We start from the raw sequence: 16,481 nt of genomic DNA on the forward strand, positions 1-16,481 counted from the left end.
ACCCAGAATAGGCGAATCCACAGACACAGAAAGTGGTTGTCAGGGGCTAGGGGGAGGGAGGACGTGGCATGACTCCTCATAGACTGAGTCTCTTTTTGGGTGGATGAAAGTGAGCCTGCTTTGGGGGTGATGACAGTGTTCTGAAATTAGAAAGTGGTGATGGCTGTACAACATTGTGAATCTACCGAATTAAACACTTGAACATCACTAAAATGGTGAATTTGATCTTATGTGCCTTTTATACCAATTTTTATTACTTTTTTGAGACAGGGTCTGACTTTGCTGCCCAGGCTGGAGTGCAGTGGCGTGATCACAGCTCACGACAGCACTGACCTCCTGATCTCAAGCGACTCTCCCACCGCAGCCCCCTGAGTAGCTGGGACTACAAGCATACGCCACCATGCCTGGCTAATTATTTTATTCTTTGTAGAGACGGAGTCTCTCTATGTTGCCCAGGTTGCTCTCAAACTCCTGTCCTTAAATGATCCTCCCACCTCAACCTCCCAAAGTGCTTGGATTGCAGGCATGAGCACCAATTTTTTTTTTAAGTCAGACCATGACATCACTTAGCCTAAAACCCACCAGACCAGAGGCTCCCCCATCTCACCCTAAAGCCTCACCATGAGCTATGAGGTTCTCCCAGTGTGCTCTCACGCCTGGCCACTTCCCTGGCACCTCCTATTTCCACTGTTCTGTCCCCACACTCTTCAGCCATGCTGGCTTCCTGGCTGAACCCTGAACTGCACGAATCCACCGCTGACGCGGGGCTTTGGCACAAGCCATTCCCTTTGCTGGAAGCATCTTCCCTGGGTCTTCTCACGGCTCCCTCACTCCATCAGGCCTCATCTCAGAAGCCACCTTCGCTCACATGCTGGGCTAAAATGCCTCCCCTCCTGGCCCACTGCTCTCTTGTCTGGCCTTCTTCCTTTTCTCTTGGCACCACCCATCCTGAACTCATACATTTGTTCACTAACATATGTGGTTGTTTAGAGTCTGTCTCCCGCACAGCAGGTCAGCTCTGCGAGAGCAGGGACCAGGTCTGGTTTTGTCCACTGCAGTATCTCAGTGCCCGGGACAGTGCCTGGTACATAGTGCTGAATAGATCCAATGACGTAGCACTGTTTATGTCTAAATTATCAGAAAACCAGGCCGGGCACGGTGGCTCATGCCTGTAATCCCAACAGTTTGGGAGGCGGAGGAGGGTGGATCACCTGAGGTCAGGAGTTCAAGACCAGCCTGGCCAACATGGCAAAACTCCATCTCTACTAAAAATACAAAAATTAGCCAGGCATGGTGGTGGGTGCCTATAGTTCCAGCTACTTGGGAGGCTGAGGCAGGAGAATCGCTTGAACCCAGGAGGCAGAGGTTGCAGTGAGCCAAGACAGAGCCATTGCACTCACTCCGTCTCAATAAAATAAAATAAAATAAAATAAAATAAAATAAAATGAAATAAAATAAAGTAAAATAACAAACAAATTATTAGAAAACAATATTTATTTTGAGTATTGATATTATCAAGTAAGATCATTTGTACCACCTACTACAAGAGACTCACAGACAGTGTTACGGGGTTAAAATAAGGGAAATCTTTTTTACCTGGGCGTGAGGGGGAGTCAGGGTAGAATGGAAGCCAAGGTGTGTGGCTACGTAGTCCCTGGGCTGGGGCAGGACACAGGACGGAATTCATTTGCTCAGGCAGCAACGAGGAAGCGTGATGCTTCCCTGTGCCCTTGCCGACCCTCATGATCGTCTTTAAAGCTTACCAATTATATTAGGTGACAGTGGCATTTTTTATTAATTAACACTTCTTTGATTGCTAGTGAGGTTGACTGTTTTTCACATGTATATATTAATCATTTCTATGCATTCTTATAGTTATCGGTAATTATGTTCATTGCCCATTTTTCCACTGGATGTTTGCGGTTCATTAAGTTGTTCTTAAAATTTAAGACATTGATGCTTACATACACATTTATATACACATGTGATACAAATATATAGCATATATAGCAAATAGAAATTTCTGGTTTATTATTTACCTTTTCATTTTAACGTCATCTTTAGATATGTAGTCAAATTCTTTTTTTATGCTGTTCTTTCTGCTTCTATATCTAGAAATGTCTTAACTCTAAAAATAGATCAGTATTTATCCTTTTTGAAACAGTTTTTCTAACACAAGAGTATAGAAGATGAAAACTTTACTTGTAAGTGATAACTTTTATACTTGTGGCATTAATTTTGTTATATAGAAGAGCCATATATACCAAGAATCTTTAAAAAGTTCCCACTGTTTCTCCACATCCTCTCCAGCACTTGTTGTTTCCTGACTTTTTAATGATTGCCATTCTAACTGGTGTGAGATGGTATCTCATTGTGGTTTTGATTTGCATTTCTCTGATGGTAAACTAGTTCAAGCATTATGGAAAACAGAATGGCGATTCCTCAAGGATCTAGAACTAGATGTACCATATGACCCAGCCATCCCACTACTGGGTATATAACCAAAGGATCATAAATCATGCTGCTATAAAGACACATGCACACGTATGTTTATTGTGGCACTATTCACAATAGCAAAGACTTGGAATCAACCCAAATGTCCATCAGTGACACACTGGATTAAGAAAACGTGGCACATATACACCATGGAATACTATGCAGCCATAAAAAAGGATGAGTTTGTGTCCTTTGTAGGAACATGGATGCAGCTGGACACCATCATTCTTAGCAAACTATCACAAGAACAGAAAACCAAACGCCGCATGTTCTCACTCATAGGTGGGAACTGAACAATGAGATCACTTGGACTCGGGAAGGGGAACATCACACACCGGGGACTATCATGGGGAGGGGGGAGGGGGAGGGATAGCATTGGGAGTTATACCTGATATAAATGACGAATTGATGGGTGCTGACGAGTTGATGGGTGCAGCACACCAACATGGCACAAGTATACATATGTAACAAACTTGCATGTTATGCACATGTACCCTAGAACTTAACGTATAATAATTTAAAAAAAAAAAAAAGTTCCCACTGTTAACCCAGCAATTATGTTTCTGCAACCCTCTGCAAAGACTTGTTTCTCACCTGGTCACCCCTGAGGCATAACATGAGAAGTAGCAAGTGAGACCTGAGGCCTCAGGGTCCCCAGGGCTCATCTCCCTGGACATCCATTGTACTGAAAGCCTCTGCAGGTAGGGCTAAATTAACGATTCATTTAACGGATTAGTAATTGAAGATGATGTTATTTTAACATTACAACAAATTAGATCACTTTCAAGAAGAAAGCTACATTCTCCTAAAATTCTAAGAAAAAGGTGAAAACCTCAAAGCTTCTCTTTGGGGGATACACTGTGGCAGGATGTTGGAGAGTCACTATCCACACCAACAGATTTGAGATATGCATCAAGATTTATTTATTTACAATGTTCCCTGCAGCATAATTGTGCAAAAAAATGGAAACAATCTCAATATCCAACAGTAGCAAATTGGCTCTATCAATTATGATATACTCTCACATGATGAACAGGGTCCACTGAAACTGTTCCCACGAAAATAACTGTAGTTACAATCACTTTTTTCAAAATCTAATGTGACCATGAGAACATATTAGAAAAAATATCGAGCAGGCAGTCGGCCAAAAGGTTACCAGTGGCAGAACAGCTGAAGGTGGTTATTTTCTCCTTGATACCTTTCTGAACTTCCATTTGCTCCACAGTGACTTTATGATTTTCTACTCAGAAGAAGAAAGTGTGGGGTTTGTGGCTGCTGTTTGGTTTGGCAGCTCGCTTTGTTTTTGAAAGAGAAGTGGCGCAGAGGGAGCAGCGCTGTTTGTGTAGAGGGCCTCGGGGAGACGCCTGGGAATAGAGCCCCTTCATGCCTTGTCTGCATGTTAGGTATAGAGACACGTGAATATTTTTAAATCAATTTTAATACCTTCGCCGGCCTGTAGGTTGGAAATAGCTGGTCAATGTCTGGTGCATCCCAGCATGGGAGGCGTGTCCCTCTCCAGCCCCATGTGACATTCTCGGGGTTGACTTGGGGTCATAGTTGTCTGCTCCAACTGTTTGATCAGCTTCATTTCCAAAATGGATCACTCACAGGGCACTGTGTGATCATGTGTGTGACGTGGCTCTTCAAAGCCGTTTCCTGGTTGGGAAATCGTCACACACACAAAGGTCGAATCTGCTGTCTGTCCAGCGTTGACGGTGCCTCCACACCTCACGTCTGCACCCTCTCCTGTCCCCGCCTCCAGGCCTTCTGCCCATAGCCAGGTGTGACAGCCAGGGCTGCCGCCTCCTGATCAGGCAGTGCACAGCCCTGGGACCCCCAGGGACACAGAGCCAAGGGAAAGTGAGCTCCCAAACCTGCCTTCCAGCCAGGCCGCTTGGAAGAAATGCCCCAGCTTTGTTGAACACTTAATTACTTAATAAATATTAGATGATACCATTCTCCACAAAAAAAGATTAAAACCCAGAGAGAGATGGGCAAGTCAGGAAAACGAGAATAAAGGAGATTATTCTTCAAGGTAACAGGATATGAAGAGAAGTGCCCCCAGGCTGGTCCACTGGAGCATTTAGGACAGCAGAAGAGAGGCTCTTTATAATCTCCCGGCCTGAAATTCACCCTCATCCCTCCCAGCTTCACATATAACCTGGAACTCCGGGGCAGATGGGGAAAGCCGGGGGGCCGCCCCTGTGGCCTGGCTGACCCAGGTCTCATGACACAATGTAAAAGACTCCTTTATTTATAATTCTCAGTACTGCCAAGTTGTAAGCCCCGATTTTACATATGGGTACCTTTTGAGTATTTAAAGATGTGCCAAGCACACAGTGGAGAAGCAGCGTAGGTGGAGGCCAGGGCAAAGAGCTCAGGCCTAAGTGAATCAGCACCATCTCCCACCAGCTGTGTGACCTCAGGTAGGAGACTCAACCTCTCTGTGCTTCAGACTACACAGCTCCCAAACAGAAAGAATTGCCAACCTGCCTCACAGCTATTGTCAGGGTTAAATGAGGGCACATCCATGAAGTACTCAGAGTGGGGTGCATCCTGAGTGTCACAAAGGTTGGCAGCTTTTATTGTCTTGTTTTGATGGTTGGATCATTGTCACCATCATTGTGATTATTATTATCCCCATTTCGCAGCAGTGGAAACAGAGGCTCAGGTCAGTCTGATTCCAGGACTCCTTCTTTCTCATCTCCACTTTGCCTCCACCAATAACACCTAGTGGGGGCCCCAGTATAAAACTGTCTAACTCCTTACCTTCTTCACTATCTTTTTCTGTCTCCTTTCCCCACTCTCTTCCCCATCTGTAAGCCAAAAACCCCAACATCTAGGAAAAGCCAGTCATGAAAAAAGTCATCCACCCACCAATTTGTGCCTCCAGCCCAGACCTCTCTCCCAGATTCCCAACTTGCATGTCCAACAGACAACTCCACACCTCAGCCTCAGTATCTCATACTCCCTTCGCCTAAGACTAAACTCCTGCTCTTCATACTCAACTTGCTGCCTGCAAAGACCTCCCCACCCCCAGTGACACCATCCTTTTGGCTGCTCCAGCCAAAAGCCCTGGAGTCCCTGTCCATTCTCCTCTTGCTCTCACTCCCTCCTTCCCTTCTTCCAATTGGTCAGGAAGTCCTGCTGGCCCTTCTTTCAAAGTAAGCCCAGGAGCCAACCACTTATTATCCTCCCACTCTGCTTGCTCCTGGATTCCTGAACCAGCTTCCCAACAGTCGCCTAAGGTCAAGTGGCATCTGTCTTCTACTCAGCCTCCTGCGTGGCCCCCATATCACTCAGCACTAACTGCAGAGGCCTCACCATGGTCTCTGAGACCCTGTGTGATGCCACATCCACATCTTCCCTCTTCCATCCATGCCTCCTGCCCCCACCATGGTGGCCTCATTGTCCCAGCTCAGGGGCTTTGTCCCAGCTGCTCCTTTGCCCTGGAACCCACCTACTGCAGGGAGCTGTTTGGCTTCCCGACACCTGCTCTAAGCTCATATTCCACCTTCTTTTCCCTCCAGGACCTACCCTGACCACCTGCAGTGGGTTGAATCACGTCCTCCCCAATATTCATGTCCATGGGGAGACTGTCATTGTGACTTTATTTGGAAATAGGGTCTTTGCAGATGTAATTAAGTTAACGACTTTGTGATGAGATATCTTAGTTTTAAGGTGAGCCTAAAATCCAATGATCGGTGTTCTTATAAAAAGAGGAGAATACACACAGAGATACAGAGATGAGGCCATGTGAAGATGGGGAAAGAGACTGGGGCAATGGGGCCACAAGCCAGGGAAGCCTGGAGCCACTAGAAGGTAGAGGAGGTAGGGAAGGATCTTCCCTAAAGCCTCCAGAGGGAATGCAGCCCTGCCAGCAACTTGATTTTGGATTTCCAGGTCTCCTTCTTTCCCAACCTGGCAGTGTGAGAGGATAGATTTCTGTTGGTTTAAGTCACACAGTTTGTGGTGTTTTATCAGGGCAGCCCTAGGACCCAAGTCCACTGTCCTATTGAACATCAAAGCCTGTCCTACCCCTTCCATCCCAATAGCCCCATGTCTTCCTGCCAGTCTCTGCCACTTCTTTGTCCTCATGCAGGTACCGCTGCTGGCATGTGCTGTCATTTCTGCGTAACTGTGCTTATTTTTATCAGCTGTCTCCCCGCACTGGGACCGAAGGGCTTTGAGAGCAACTTCTTTGTCTTGATGAGCCCGGCAGGTCACAGAGCTAATCAATATCTGTTCAATCAATGAATGGAATAATACACAAACTCCTAAAGAATTGGAAAGGACCAGAAAACCCTTTCAGAATCTACATGGACTCTCCATCTTCCTCCTCAGCCACCCTTCATTTAACTTCATCAAACTGACATCCAGCTTTGAAAGCTAATGCTTTCTAGTTTTTGTTCTATTGAGTTTAATGACAAGCATTGCAATAGTGATCATATCTACTATACTTTCCTGCACATTCCCCGTGTGGCTTGTAGAATCAATCAGCTTTTCTGCAGCAAGATAGAAGAGTACTTGTCACTAAACCCAGGAAGCAGAGGTTGCAGTGAGCTGAGATCATGCCACTGCACTCTAGCCTGGGTGACTGAGCAAGACTCCATCTCAAAAAAAAAAGAAAAGAAAAGAAAAGAAGAAACACTGCAGAGAGCTGTTGGTGGAAAGCATCCTCCCATCACGCCCACTCCCAGGCTCCCCATTGCGTGGGATCTAGTGTGGTGAGCTATGCCCCACCCAGCACAGGCAAAGAAGAGGAACTGATCTTACCGGCCATGCAGGGTCCTTTCACAACCACACACCTCAAAGAAGGATAAAGCCATCCAGAGTAACCCCAAGCCACCACAAGAGGCGCCCTTACTTCAGAGCTAACCTAGCCTCTGGGAGCCAACAAGAGCCACAAGACACCGATCTCAGCCCTTTGTCACCAGATGGTGTCCTCCCAGCCTGCTCACTCCTATGGGGCAGGGGGCCGGGAGCAGGGGACAGCTCCTTTAAGATCTGCACAAAGAACAATAGGAGGGCATTTGGGGACTGAGTTGTCACCTACAGATCAGAGGTTGAACAAGTTCACTGGGGTCTCCCTTGGCTCCAGTTCACTAAGGAACATGAAATGCTCTAGGGAGCATGTGGTACATACACTGGGAAGAAAAGATCCCCAGTAAAGCAAGGCGAGTGAATGCCAACATCAAATGGTGATCGGAAAGGCTAACATTCATTTACCCAGCAAGTCAGGCCGCCTTGGAGCCCTCTGCCCGCCCCAGGCCCGCTATTCCTAGGCCAACCCAGGGCCTCTCCTTCTGGGGCAGGGGTTCTCAAGATGGCGCCCCCTCCTGGTTCCAGATGGGCAAGGGTCAGGCCCTTCTACCTCGGTCCCTCAGTCCTGTCCACGTTCCAGGGTCTCAACCTCAGCCAGGGGCCTGGAGGGGCCTCCTGAGGACATTCATCTATAATACCCTGGTCTCCTCTCTAGCTCCCCCACTTTCAGTCTGCAGGTTGACTCATTGGGAAATGATTCCTACGTCATTTCCTGCATCCTCTCTGCTTTATGGAGAATCTGTGATGTCTGAACGGGAGGCCTGGCCCTGGGCCTGTCTCTGACAACATCCCGACTCCTCTGAAAGGTGCAAATGACACGTCCTGCTCTGCAGAACTTCTGTCTTGGCTGGGCCGTGGTAGCCAAAGCCCCTGGGCCTCACGTTCTTCTAGAGAAGTACCTGCAATGTCCAGCCTAGAAGGCTGGCTCCCAATACGAAAAGGAAGCTTTTCTCTCTTAAGAACCCAGCTCTGTAAATAAAATCCTCCGTATCATTATTATTGTTCTTTTAGGTAATTTTTTTCAAGTTGGCATTTTGAAATAATTTCAAATTTACTGAAGAGTAGCAAAAATAATACAGAAATGACCTATATAAACTTTGCCTACTTCCACCAATTTCTTAAAATTGTTAACATCATTGTTAACACAATCGTCCCATCTTATCCTCAGCTTCACTTTCTGAGGTTTCAGTTACCCGCCATCAACTGTAGTCCAAAACTATTAAGATATTTTGAGAGAGAGAGAGATAGAGAGATCATATTTATATAACTTTTAGTACAGTATACAGAGATCATATTTACATAACCTTCAGTACAGTATATTGTTATATTCTATTTCATTATTTATTATTGTCGATCTCTTATTGTGCCTCATTTACAAATGAAACTTTATCATAGGTATGTGCATATAGGAAAAAACATACAATGTATAGGGTCCAGTACTCTCTGAGGTCTCAGGGATCCCCCGGGGGTCTTGGAACAGATCCCCATGGATAAAGGGGGCTACCATATTTGAGGAAAGGAAAATGCATGAAGTAACGTTTCCAACTTTTGTCTTGTTAACTAAACTGAAACTCTGACACATGTCTATGTAACAGAATGAGAAACAGGTGCTTCTGAAACATTTTGAAAGTGATGCTTTTCTGTCAGTACCCAACCCTTTTCTTTCTTCTTATGCTTGTGATATCTACAAAGCCCATATACACTCCTCACCTGCATTTAAAAAGCCACTACTGTCCATTCTTCACCCCTTGTTTCTTCAGAGCTTCCCCAGAGATGTAAGCCAACCATGCCACCCCTCAGAAGCCAAACAGCACCTCCTTCTTGTAGGAGCTCCTTTAGGGGTGCCTCAGGCTCCAACGATGGATTTGCACACTAAGGCACTCTCTCAAGGAAGGTTCACAGCACATGAAACCTGTCCAAAGACAACTATTAAAATTCTAAAATTCCACCCTCTATCCAACAAGTTTCTGAACACTTGGTCTCTATGTCTCCCTGCGAAAAATCAAGCTAAAGAGACGAACCAGGGATCAATACAGGTTTGCTTTGCTGAGCCAACTAGTGAGGACCTGGGTTGGTGCCTTTCTGCATTTATCATGGTTACATGGTCATTAAGGGTGACATTTGTTAAAACTGAAAAGGCATTAACCCCAGGGGCAGGACTGCCCCGGTTCGCAGTGGGGCTATTCCCTGTCTAGAAAAGTGAAGGGACTTTAGTTAAAAGGATTTGAGTTGCTCGCCATCTGGATTTTATTTTGCTTTTCTATTACTTTTAAGCATATTTAATGTTTGAATGGGTAATGCATCTACATGGTATCAAAAAGTATAAGAAGGTGAACATATGAGCAATTCCTTCCCTTTCCTCTCCCACAGTCACGCTATTCCCACCATGAGTTTCCATTCTTAATAGACGGTTTTACAGTCTTCAAAGGTTACTATACAAATACAAGCAAAGATATACTCCCACCCCCACCACAAAGACTGGCACTCTATAAAACGTGCTCCGTGTCTTCATTTTTGATTTAACACCACTTCTTGGAAATTTTTCCCCATTGGTACAAGAAAATGCATTCTTGTTTGTTTCAGCCCTATTGTATTCCATTTATATAGACAGCCCACAACATACTTAACTAGTCTTCTCTTAGGGGACAATTACGTGGTTGCCAACACTTTGCAATTATAAAACAATGCAAATCTGTGTGTCAAATGGTATCTGCTTACTAGCAACTAGCACGGTGCCAGAGGAGGGTGTGGAAATGGTAGACAAATCACATGCGGAAGGACCCTCAAAGGCTGTGTCTCAGTTGTGAAAAGTAGATTTTCTTCAGGCAGCACACATCTGTACTCCCTCTTAAACTTTAGATGGAGCTAAAGACGTTCCCCTCTCCACCTGAGTTCTGCCAGAAATGTTTCTGAGAATTTGCCTCCAGTCTAAGGACATGAAACCCCTTGTTCCCAATATACAAGCATGGAGGGGCACCACAGATTAAAGTAAGATCAATGTTACCAGAACAATTAAAGGGCCCGCCAGCACCTTTAAATTTCCACTAATACTCTATTATTTTTACTCCAAACCCTTTGTTACGTTAAGAGACAGCAAATTCCAAAGAATAAACTAATTTTTGCCACAGACAGCACAAGCAACATGCCTATGCAGGAGGAAGTGCTCAGGAAATGATAGCTTCAGATAATACACCACCCACATCCTACTTCCTATAGTCAGTAAAAAGAGCACTAAAAAATCCCTCAAAAGACACAAAGAAACACTAAAAGGAAAGTCCAATGCCTGTAGCCCACTTCAGTTTCCCTCAGTCCCCAATTTCTAGATTAATGCTCCAAGGTCACAGCCAGACTTCAGCCCCAGGCCTCACTGTAGCACTAGATGTTGCTTCTAGAATCAAGCACTGAGTGGCTTCTAGAACCGAAGCACTACGTCAAACCTTCAGAAAGGCCAACACCCATGGTTCTCAAAGTGTGGTCAGGCCAGGGACCCCTGGAAGTCCCCAGACCCTTTCAGGGCCCCCATAAGATCAAAATGATTTTTATGATCATACTAATATGTCATCTACCCTTTCCACCCGTACTCTCTCAGTGTGCAGTGGAGTTTTCCAGAAGCTTTGTGATGTGTGGTAGTGCAATAGATTGAGTACAGAGGCAGATATGAGAAGCCAGCCATCTTCCACTAAGCCAGTTGTTAAAGAGACTTGAAAAATGTAAAATAATACTGCTCTTTTTTTTTTTGAGACGGAGTCTCGCTCTGTCGCCCAGGCTGGAGTACAGTGACTGGGTCTCAGCTCACTGCAAGCTCTGTCTCCCGGGTTTACGCCATTCTCCTGCCTCAGCCTCCCGAGTAGCTGAGACTACAGGCACCCGCCACCTCGCCTGGCTAGTTTTTTGTATTGTTTTTAGTAGAGACGGGGTTTCACCGTGTTAGCCAGGATGGTCTCGATCTCCTGACCTCGTGATCCGCCCGTCTCGGCCTCCCAAAGTGCTGGGATTACAGGCTTGAGCCACCGCGCCCGAGCTTACTGCTCTTCTTATTAGACCATGTTGTCCTTAAAATTTTAGGGTTTTTTAAATAAAAATGTTATTTATATCAACATGTAATAAGTCTATTATGTCAAATGAATTAATCAATGTTTTTAAATGCCTCAATTCCACTTTCTAATACAGTAAAAAAAAACATGCTCAGCTTACCATAATACACACACACACATACACAAAAAAAGCTCTTTGGTGTCTTCAATAATTTTTGAAAATGTAAAGGGGTCCTAAAAACAAAAAGTTGAGAACCACCGCCTCTCCAGGAAATGAAGGCACGCTGATGGCCAGCTCGTGACTGTGAAGTGCCAGGTGGTCAGTGCACCTGCTTCCTCAGGTCACTCTTCCCTTCTTCACTTCCCTAACACACAGCACAGTGCCTGCACGGGGTGGGAGTCCCATGTATGACGGAGGAAGGGAGGGACAGGGTAAGGAAGGGAGGGACAGGGTAAGGAAGGCAGGAAGACCTTTCCATTGATTATTATTGAATAGCACAACTAAGTCAAAGAGAGGAAAACTCTCTGAAAGTAAATGGCAAGTTATTCTGGGTGCCTTGCTCACCAGTGAGGAAAACAGACAAATGGAAAGAGGTGCGGGGATAGATGGGGAAAAGGAGAGAGTGGTGCATGTGAATGGAATGTGCACAACCAGCAGGGATTGCCCAGCACATCTGGCCCACCCTTCTTCCCATTCACTGCTCTACAAAGAGCTTCCCCACATCACCCACCACTAGCCCCAGCACTGGGCACCCAAGTGTGTGCAGCTTCCCAGGACCACCCTTCACACCACACACACATCCTCACCCACGTCCCAAACACTGAATCCCTGCCCAGCAGCTCCACAGCTGCAGAATGGAGAGTCTGTGCCAACTTGGATTAAGTGTCACCATGTGCTCTCTGTCTTCTGCCCCATCTGTACCTCCAAAGCAAGGTCTGGGGGCTGCTCTATCCACTCACCCACCAATGCCAAGTACAGATGGCTTTCTTGTGTGGCCTAATGGATTTGATATCTTCTTCTTGGCTTTGCACCTCTCTCGTTCCTAATGAGACTCTCCTCATACGCTTGGGTATTTGGAGAAGGTTACCTCTCTTGTAAATTACCATTTATATCCTTCACCCATTTTCCCATTAGAATTCCTACTTTCTTTTATCAATGTGTAGGTATTTCTCAGATATTCTTGGTTGGTTTTAGTTATGGACATAGCCTTCTGCAAGTTGACACCCTCTCCAAATCCATCATCTTTCCCTAACTTTGTCATATGGACAACAACATTTTAACAACATGTTTTACAATATCTTTTGCATTTTGTTCACTAATCCTTTCCCATTCCTAGGACCAAACATATCATTCTACATTTTTTCCTACTGAATTTATGATTTTACCTTTCACTTTTAGGTCTTTAGTCCAGCTGAAGTCAAAGTTTCTAATGAAGCATTTTTTAATTATAAGACAAACAGAGCAGTAGCCAATTATAAAATCTAGGCATTTCCTCAGCAGTCATGACAGGCAGAGGGCCATGGTTGTGAGCCGGTACCGCTGGGGATTGCTCTGCAGGTGTGGTGGCTAGCTTCATATGTCAACGTGCCTGGGCCATGGGGAGTTGAGATATTTGGTTAAACATGATTCTAGCTATGTCTGTGAGGATGTTTTGAATGAGATGAACGTTGGATTCAGTAGGCTGAGAAAAGCAAATGGCTCCGTCATGCCAGTGGGCCTCATCCAATCAGCCAAAGGCCTGCATAGAACAGAAAGGCTGACTTTCCAAGAACATGGAGGAACTCTTCTCTGCCTGGTTGTCTTTGAGCTGGAGCACCAGTTTTGTCCAGCCTTCCGACTCAGGCTGGAACCACATCCTTTGTTCTCCTGGGTCGCCAGCCTGCCTGCTGCAAACTTCATAACCACATGAGCCAACTCCTTATAATAAATATTTATACACACACACACGTGCACACAGACACACAGAGAATTTGTTCTCTTTCCCTGGAGATCCCTAATACAGTGGGTATATTCAAAATTCCAGTGGCTGATGGCACTAGTGAAGATGATATTCGCAATTCTGGCTGGTGGCACCAGAGAGGATCCTTTAACAGAGCCGTTCCATTCAGACCACCTGGAAGAACATTGCTGTCTTACCATGAACAGCCCCACCGAACACCACCATCTTTGAGCTCATTTGGGTCCACAGTTTCCAATAAAAACGAATGCAGGTTCATACGTGTTAGGAATGGGTGTCACCTGGGAACTGTGTGAAACACACATGTGTTTCAATAACCGGTGTGCAGTCACGAGGACCTGGGTGAGCGTTCTGCACACTTCATCCTGTGGTCTCATTGGTGGCCTAAGTTCCCATTCAAGCCTCAATGGAGACACTCCAGGAAGTGCTGAGACACGAACAGTGAACACGGAGGCACACATCACACCTCCAGAAGCCTCCCAAAGGTCACTGGCCTAATTTCCTTCCAGCACAGGCTTCAAGAAACATTCCTGTGTGACTTTGAGCCCAGCCTTTGCTGGGGAAAATGGTGGCACCTTGACTTCTTTAAATTCAACTGAGACAAAGTCAGACCCACTGTCAGAGACTCTCACTATTAAAGCTGTAGCCAGATGTCAGGTGGAGTTCCCCCTTCCCCTCAGGCCCAGATGAAGTGGGCCTAAACTCCCAACTCCATGTGGACTGTGGCAATACTAGGCCTTTTCCATCATCTCCAATGGTTCCTGAGGTTACAGCCTCAGAGTCCCAGTGCCTGGACACGTACTCGTGTATGCACTGTCTCTGTCTCCATCTGTGTTGAGCTGGCCTGGCTGGAACACACAACCCATAAATATATATATATATAAAACTATATATAACTATATATATCACTATATATATCACTATATAATTATATATAACTATATATAACTATGTATATAACTATATATATATATATAATGGAATATTATTCAGCCCTAAAAAACAATGAGATCTTACAATTTGCCACAACATGGATGAGCCTGATAAGCCAGACACAGAGAGAATATTGCATGATCTTACTTATACATGGAACTCAAAAAGATCAAATCTATATAATATATACACATATATATATGATGTTTCTGTATCCCTTCATCCATTGACAAACACTTGGGTTGTTTCTGTATCTTAGCTACTGTGAATATTATTCACAATGGCATCTCTTCTCCTAAGGATACTAACCCTAAAAGATCAGGGTCTCACACTTAAGACCTTGTTTAACTGTAAGTACCTCCTTAGAGGCCCTAAAGAGAGCCACGGTGGTTGTTGGGGGTTTAACAAATGCATTTGTGGGGCACAAACGTTCAATCCATAACATGGTCTTTTACTACTTCATGCTACCTCTCTGCACCAATATACCAATGTGCAAAAGTGACATTAATATTTTAGGTATTTTCAGTCACAACATCCTAAACTGAGACTCAGGTCTTCACTGACCTAAATAGTTTTTCATTCAAACGTTTTTTTGTTTAACTTTTTCTTATTTATGAAAAAGAGGTATTGGAAACACTCAGATGCAGGAATCCAAGTTAGGAAGATAGAGCCAATTGTTTGCTTGATTTCCAAGAATTCTTGGTGCCACTGAACCTCTCTTTCAATCCTCTATCAGTTTTAGATATTACAAATATTTTCTCCCAGTCTGACACTTGCCTCTTCCCTTTATCTAAGGTTCCCTGTCTTGGACAGAAATTCTTCATTTTAACGTGATCGATAGGATACCGATGGGATCAGGACAGATACATTTGGAAGGACAAAGAACAACTTGCAATTTCCCTTTGCTAGGCTAACCCTCGCAGTGCCAGCCGTGCCCAGTAAATCTATTCCACATTCAGAACACTGTAGACTTAAAATATTCCCAAAAGAATATTGAGACTTCAAATCAATGAAAGACAGGAACAAGAGGAACATAAGACTCATTCCCAGCTGTGAAAGACACAATCTTCTAATGTATTGGTTCTCTTGCAAAGCAGAAATCATTTTTCTCAGTTCATCACAGTCATGGGGGTTCTCACCACGGGAGAAAATTTGAAATGCAAGCGGTGAGACTTCACGTGGCCATGTGATTTCATGCAAAAGCTCCTGGGATTCACAGATAGGCAGGGCCTGACGTTTTTTTTTTAGATGGAGTCTCACCCTGTCACCTAGGCCGGAATGCAATGGCGTGATCTCGGCTCACTGCAACCTCTGCCTCTTGGGTTCAAATGATTCTCCTGCCTCAGCCTCCCAAGGAACTGGGATTACTGGCACCCGCCACCATGCCCAGCTGTTTTTTGTATTTTTAGTAGAGACGGAATTTCACCATGTTGGCCAGGATGGTCTCCAACTCCTGACCTCATGATCCACCCACCTCGGCCTCCCAAAGGGCCTGATTTTTAGATACGGTTCGAGAGGAACCCAGGAAGCAGCACCGATATGACAGGTGCACTCAGTTCTATGCAGAGCATGGAGCCACACACAAAGGTGAACAAGACCCAGCCTGCTTCGGAGGGTCCCTGGGTCTCATGGGGGAGGCAGGCAGACAAACAAGTAAATGAAACATAGCAGACTTCACCCTGGAGAAACAAGGAGCCATGAGAACATACAAAAGGCAGCAGCTGCCAGTCAAGAGACCCAAAGATGCTTTCAGAGGGAAGGGAAATATGAGCTAGGTTTTGAAAAATGAAAGACAACAAAGAAGAGCAGTCCTGCCTGTGGGCCTTGGAACAGATGGACACAGTGCAGTCCAGCTTCCAGAACTTTCCGTGTGTGGGGTGAGGAGGTTGTGCCTCACACTGTCTTTTTAATTACTATTTTCAAGTTTTTTTTCTACTTTTTATTTTACCTTTTTTATTGTGGCAAATTATACTTAACATAAAATTTATATCTTAAGTATTTTAAGTGAGGTTCAGTAGCATTAAACACATTCAAGCTGTTGGGCAGCTATCACCACTATCCATCCACAGAACTTTTTAATCACCCCAAACTGAAACTTGTATCCATTAACCACTCCCCTTCCCCCCCCCAGCCCCTGGCACCCACCATTCTACTTTCTATTTCTATGGATTTGACTGTTCTAGGAACCTCATATAAGTGGAATCATATGTTTGGTTTTCTATGATTGGTTTATTTC

This window comes from Trachypithecus francoisi, unplaced genomic scaffold (assembly GCF_009764315.1).
Source record: "Trachypithecus francoisi isolate TF-2019V2 unplaced genomic scaffold, Tfra_2.0 Lachesis_group14, whole genome shotgun sequence".
In the NCBI taxonomy this organism is placed as follows: Eukaryota; Metazoa; Chordata; class Mammalia; order Primates; family Cercopithecidae; genus Trachypithecus; species Trachypithecus francoisi.